Raw genomic sequence first — 6,685 nt, 5'->3', positions numbered from 1 at the left:
AAGTACTGAGTTAAACTAGAGGTTTTATCTCCAGAATTTCAGGGGTAGTTGCTCCATTAACTACGAAGGAAGTAATTATGAATACATTATATTTCGTGCCGGGAAAACACACGTTTTAACAAATGTTGAGTTGACTGTTGCATTTTTGTTAAATCAGTTCCATGGATGCTATAATATCTGAATTTAGTATTCCTGTATCTCTTGAAATGAAGTTGACCTTCCTAATATTATTCCCCTTTAGTTTTAATATATATATTTAATTTTTGTTGTGTCTTTTATAAATTTTTTCATTGGTTTGAGTTTCTGATCTATTTAAAGTTTTGTTTCGAATTATTATCGTCAATTAAATTAAATAATGATGTAACATCGTCTCAATAACTCTTTTAATATATATCAGTGGTTGAAATGATGTCACGTCATGACTTAATTGACGAAAAATGTCTGAAATAAAACATTTAATATACGAGAGACTGAGAACAACCAAAAAATTATTAGGGAGTTAAGACAAAAATCGAGTATATATCATAGACTTGAAAGTTATTTAAGTGAAAAAATAATTACATTCTTTTCTATTAAATAAACCTCCTTCCTTAAGTCACCTTTTATCTCATAAAGTCGTATGTATTCTTTTTCTTCTCATTTCTATTCTCTAACTAGTAAATGGATTGGTTCATGACATAAGTAATTAGTAAGAGAGAACAAAACACCATAAAATTTCATGAATTCATACAGTTACCATTAATCAAATCAATATATTCAATGCAACTATGCAAATCACTCTGTCAACATGGATAGTAGAGTTAGGGAGGAAACAGTTATATAGGAAATAGTGATGCCATTTTTGTGCTCTTTCCCTCTCCCTTTTCCCCGTGTGTTTAGTGTATGGACGAGGATAGAAAAATTAGTGCTGTGTAAATAAGACAAGGTTTTGGTGTTGCAAGTCTGAAGAAAATGTATGCTTAGCTTAGGATGTGTTTGTGAATAAGAACCAAGATCAAAGTGTGAGTACTCAAGTGAAAATTGGCAAGGATGTAAAGATTGAATGAAGATCAGTTATTGTTTTTTTTTATCGGACAAGGTTAGTTATTAGTTTTTATTAGTCATATAGTTAGGAGTGAAAAAGTGTGCTTGCCGAGGAACAAGCAAGGTGACCAACATTACTAGATAATTGGATCGCTCTACTGCAAGATATAACACAACTTTCAATAGCATAAACTAAAAACATAAAATGTCTGGCAGACAAACAAAAAAGTAATGTAGGATTTCCAAGAATATATGCTCATCCCTTTTTTTTTTCTAAAGACCTCATATGGAGACCTTAAAATGAAGTAAAACAAAAAATCCGGATACATAGTTACATACCTCAATAAGGTTTACAATGCCTCAAAAAGCACAAGAAAACCGAGGAAGACTACAGATCCATAAAACAAAGATTTAAATATTTTTTATCTAATTTTTCCTACCCTTATTTTTTTCTGTTTGAAACTACAACCCATTCATCATCTGCTTCGCCAGAAACATTTGGCAGAGGCTCATTATCTGTCCTGTTCACTGAATTCGTGTTTGCAACAGATGTTGAAGTCTCTGGATTCATATTTGAAGAATTATCATCCACAATCATGTTTTCATCATTATCAACATCTTCATCCGTATCGTCTTCATCATCATTTACAATCTAGCACATCACAAGTGTCTAACTTTATTACTACATTCAAATTCAAGGGAAGTAGAAGATCATCCAATTATTATTAGGCCATATGTAAACAAGGAGAAATGTACACCAACCAAACATGCTCAGCAAACATATGTAATCAATTGACAATTACCATCATCTAGTTCCAATCCATGTTAGCAGATCATCAGAAAAGCTGTTCACATTTGGGAAGTTAGCAAGGAGGTTTTAAGAACTAGTGTATAGAGTAGGAAGGAAATTTTAGGCAAAAAGGAAGTGGGCTTAAGTCCAGGGATGAAGCAGTCCCTGTTTATATTATTTCATAACATAACTGTTATGAAAGTGATGAAGAACAAACAAGAACAGCATTAGTAGATGCAGCAGAACAGAAATGTCATACACACAATTGTAGCAAGGTGAAAGAGAGAAAGAGAGAGAGAAAGAACACACAAATAGATTTACGTGGTTCACCTTGAATAAGGCTACATCCACGGGAGGGAAAACAGAAAGTTTTTATTACTGATGCAATATATAAGTGGAAGCTTCTTCTATATTGAAAATACAGGTCATCCTTACCTTATATAGGCAGGGGACAAAACAGAAAAATAACAGAAAAAACTTTCATATGGATTTTGGTCACAGTCCAACAATAACCATGTTTAAAAAACAAATAAATAACTTTCATACATCACTTCACTACTCACAAACAAGAAGCATCCTAATATTTTCCTTATTTCAAGTATAGAGAAATATAATGATTCTGGACTTATCTGTGTTTTGGGAATATATTCCATTATTCCAACTTCTATGCCATGAAACAAGAAATGAAACAGAAATACTAGAAGTACCCAAATATATGCAAAAATAATAGATTGTGTTTGAGTTACCATGGCAAAGTTTTCAAGACTTAAAATTGACAGGTAGTTTGAGAGGCAAGAAGAGAGGCAGTACATAATATTCTGCATTGATTAAAGTATCATAGGGTTGTAAAGGCCATATTCCCTTTCAATCCAATGCCATATAACAAAAATACTATACATACATTACTTCATAAGATCTTGTTGCACATAGTTATAGAATAGGAGATACCAAAATCACGTGTTATGACAAATACTAACTTACTGTTCATCCCCTATAAAATACCACATCATGTAGAAAATGAAAAACCTAAAGTAATCCTATAGAATATATGTAACCTTGTAAATTTGATATTATGAATCTAATCTAATTATAAAAATAGTAAGGTTTCTTTCTGAGCATATTGTGGCTTCAATTTACCTGTGGTACATGAGGACGAGCAGCCTCGAGATTGGCTTTCCTGAGATTTTCAAAAGAACTAAAATTGCCTTCTAAGAATTCTTCGTGCATAAATATGAAAAGGGACATAGCAAAACATAAATATGAAAAAAAAAGAAGGCAATTTCCTGAGATTTTCAGCTACCTGAGATTTTCAGCTACCTACATAATCACGAACAGGGATATGAAAAAAAAGAACAAGGGGACATAGCAAAACATAAATATATAAAAAACAAGTCACTAGCAAATGAATATACAAAGCTCAAAATATATTTGATTTGAGTCCCAAGAAAATTAATATGATTCATCACTTGGGACCAGTGCTGTTAAATGGCGGCCCTATGGCCACCATGGTGGAATTGTGTGATGGTTTTTTTCCAACCACCATAGGCAATTTGTGAAGGGATTCCCACTATGTCATAGGCTGCAATAGCGTGTCTATAGCAGAATTTTGGTCTTCCGTCATGTTTTCCCATCTGCCATTGATAGCAATGCTTGGGACGTAATTAAGTTTAGTCTATGTAGCATCATATGGATACCATAAAAGTATTTAAAGCTGCTTCTTTTTCAATAAATGCATCTAAGGCAGTAGAGTAGAGTTTAGGGATTCAAAAATCCTTCAAAAGAAAAATATAAAATACATGTATAGAGGGAAGACTTTTAACAATAAAATAGTAATACATGATAATGATGTACACACAAAAATTAGCATAGAATAGTATCTTCTTTTTCAAAGCAGAAAAAAAATAGCGCCATGTATTATGCTTTAGATGGGGAAGGCCAGAGGGTGAGTGTAATGTCGACATAAACAATATTATCTCCTTCAACCTAATCGCAATGATTTCTCAAACCTTTTAGCCATGTATATACTTATTAGAAAAGTTATTAGCAGTGTTTAATAACAAATAATCATTAATGCAACAATTTGAGGCCAACAAATTCAAAAAGAAAATTGATACCTCTTCAGTGCTGCCATCCTCCACCTCTACATTGAGAGAAAGCATACCTTGATCCAGTATGTCTTCTAAGTCATCAATATAAAGTGGCTCTGGGTGGCAACAATCAAAAGAATAAAATAAATAAATCAAAAAAGAGTTTCCAAATTCCAATCCACACAATTGCCTTCTGTAGCAAATGGTGTTTTAAGCAAGAGAGGAGAAGCTTAACCAAAAGTGACTTGTGTTAATTGAGCACAATAAACCCTTCTTTCCAAAGGACCCTGCATCAACCATGCCCTATTGATGAAGCTGTACTTGTATAGTTAATATGAAAACCCACATATACATGATACTGTTGAGCATATCAGCACACTGCCCAATACTATTTTTTTACGGATAATATTAAAGTTTACAGTTTAGCAAAATTATTTAAAAAGAAAATAGAATATATATCTTCATTAAAATTAACCAAACAAATTAGAGTACCACGCAACTGCAGATGTGGGCAGACAGGCATCTACTCCTGCAGAGAGCATGGCAAATGCGTGGTAGGTTAATCAAACATTCTTGGCTTTTGTTTTGTGATAACAATAATAAGTTCCACAATTTACAATTACAGGTAGCATATTTTAATACCAATATATTATTTATTGCATAATTGATCTAATCCAGAACAAGAGGTATTGAAATTCACATCAGGTGACATATTGCCTTCGTTACAGAGAAAGTCCTTGAATTAGGAAGTTTACAAAGTGGCAATCAATATTATTGAGGAATAACGAATGAACCAAGTTGACGATTTCTTATAACAAAATCATATCACATATGAAATAAAAGAAAAAAGAAAAGTTGCCAAAAGACAAGCTACATGCAGTGTACTCAAAATGGGCGCACGAACTTAAGGAAAATAATATTTGGAAACTCCAAATGTTAAGCGACATGACAGTTAGCCATTTTTTCAGGCGAACTAAATTTATTGCCATTTGAATTATCAAGTTGTGGTAAAAAAAAGATACACATTTTGATGATAGCAAGTCTAAATAACAAAATCGATGCATAGAAAACCCATTTCCGTATTGAGAATCAAAATAAATCCAGTTATCGAGCGATCTCCGAGCAATATTTGGGCAGACAAAAGCAGGATAACTTGAGTCAAACATGTGGGGAAAGGGTCTGAGAGCCATAAAATGCATCCACCAAGCCCTACGACGCTTCTCCTTGAGTTCAGTCAAAACTTCAATTAGGCACTGCTTTACCTCACCAGTTAGCATGCACCCTCCATATTCCTACTTTTATGTGCTCAAGTTCATCATCATCTTCTAGGAAATTAGAAGGCAAGGTATTTGATTGGTAAATCTACCTAAAGATTTGCCCCTAATTACCTATATTTCTCTATAGAATCAGTCACATATATTGCAGAATTGGGATCAGTGGCAGACATTATATGATAAAAGAAATAAACGTTATTTGACACAGCCACCACATAATTGATGATTGCTACCAAAGAATTTTAAGGATCATGTAGTACGAATGAGACTTGATTCTATGATGTAATTTCATTGTACGTACATTTGTTATTTTCAATGAAACTCTTATTCAATTAGATATTTTCTCATATGGATTTGTGTACATATTTATTTATTTCGAGAAAAATCATTCGGTTGTAGATCTAGAATAAACATATAGTTTATTCATTAAGTTGAGAGCTAGTGTTGAGAGACTTGATATATTATGATACATGGAAGATATTACTCATCATCAGAGGACCTATCGCCATGACTTATATATTATGTTTCTTGTTATCGTTGATGTTGAGTTAAATGGATCAAGTGGGAGAATGATGAAACTTTCGGATGGGTCCACGTTCTCATTCCACTATTTTTTCCCGTTACAGTTTTTTTAGGAATTTGTTTTCTGAATCTAGTCCATTTTCGTCCCACGTTCAACCCTTATCTCTGCCACGTTCAGTAACAAACTCACGTCTCTATCCTCAAACCCACGTTCTGATGGACATACTCTATAAATAGGATGGAGTGCTCTCAGTTTTATATCCCCAAGTCTACTTCTCTATTCAGAAAAATACACCATCTATTCAGAGTGGGTAAGGGTCTGGAAAAACAAAGCTGCCTTCTGGTTCGTACTTGCGCCGCTTCGTGTTTGATCTGCAATGGCTGAAGGTACGCTTGTGCTCTTTTTTTTTAGCTTTCGCTGTTTGATCTAAATATGACATTTAAATTCATTTGCATGTTTAGATCAATATGTATATATATTACATTTGGTATCAGAGCTAAAATGCCTCTACCTTGCTTCTGTTTTGGAATTATATGGAGTAATGATGTTCTGTTCTGTTCAATATGGAAAGAAAAGTAGAGAAGAAAGATGAACAGTGTAATGATAATTTAGAATAAGGTATAATACGACACCGTTGGAAGAAATATCACGGAAGTTTGAAAGCGTAAACTTTTATATATTAAAATGAAAAAGAAAAGAAGATTCTGGATCCTCTCCTTCTACTTTTAACATAAGAGGTCTTGATAAATCTCAATAATTTATTATGTAAAGCAGTGCTTTACTACACCAGACTGTCAATGTTTTAAATGAGATTTTGTTGCATCGACGAAAATTTAGAAACTTCGATTGAGTTGTGATAGTTTATAAGGCCATTTTTCACCTATAGGAAAAGGCATATTAATTTATTATTTATCTACTTAATCAATATGATTTAAATGAGTTATTAAGTGCATTTTAGTGTGTTTGAATTATTTATTAAGATAAATTG

General features: G+C 32.9%; 1 pseudogene; it reads right to left on the bottom strand.

The window, feature by feature from the left end:
• Window positions 1-1,233: 1,233 nt before the first annotated feature.
• Window positions 1,234-3,504, bottom strand: LOC114424668 (annotated as a pseudogene).
• Between the last annotated feature and the right edge of the window lie 3,181 nt (window positions 3,505-6,685).

This window comes from Glycine soja, chromosome 8, assembly GCF_004193775.1.
Source record: "Glycine soja cultivar W05 chromosome 8, ASM419377v2, whole genome shotgun sequence".
NCBI lineage: Eukaryota > Viridiplantae > Streptophyta > Magnoliopsida > Fabales > Fabaceae > Glycine > Glycine soja.
This window is presented reverse-complemented; position numbering and strand designations above follow the sequence as displayed.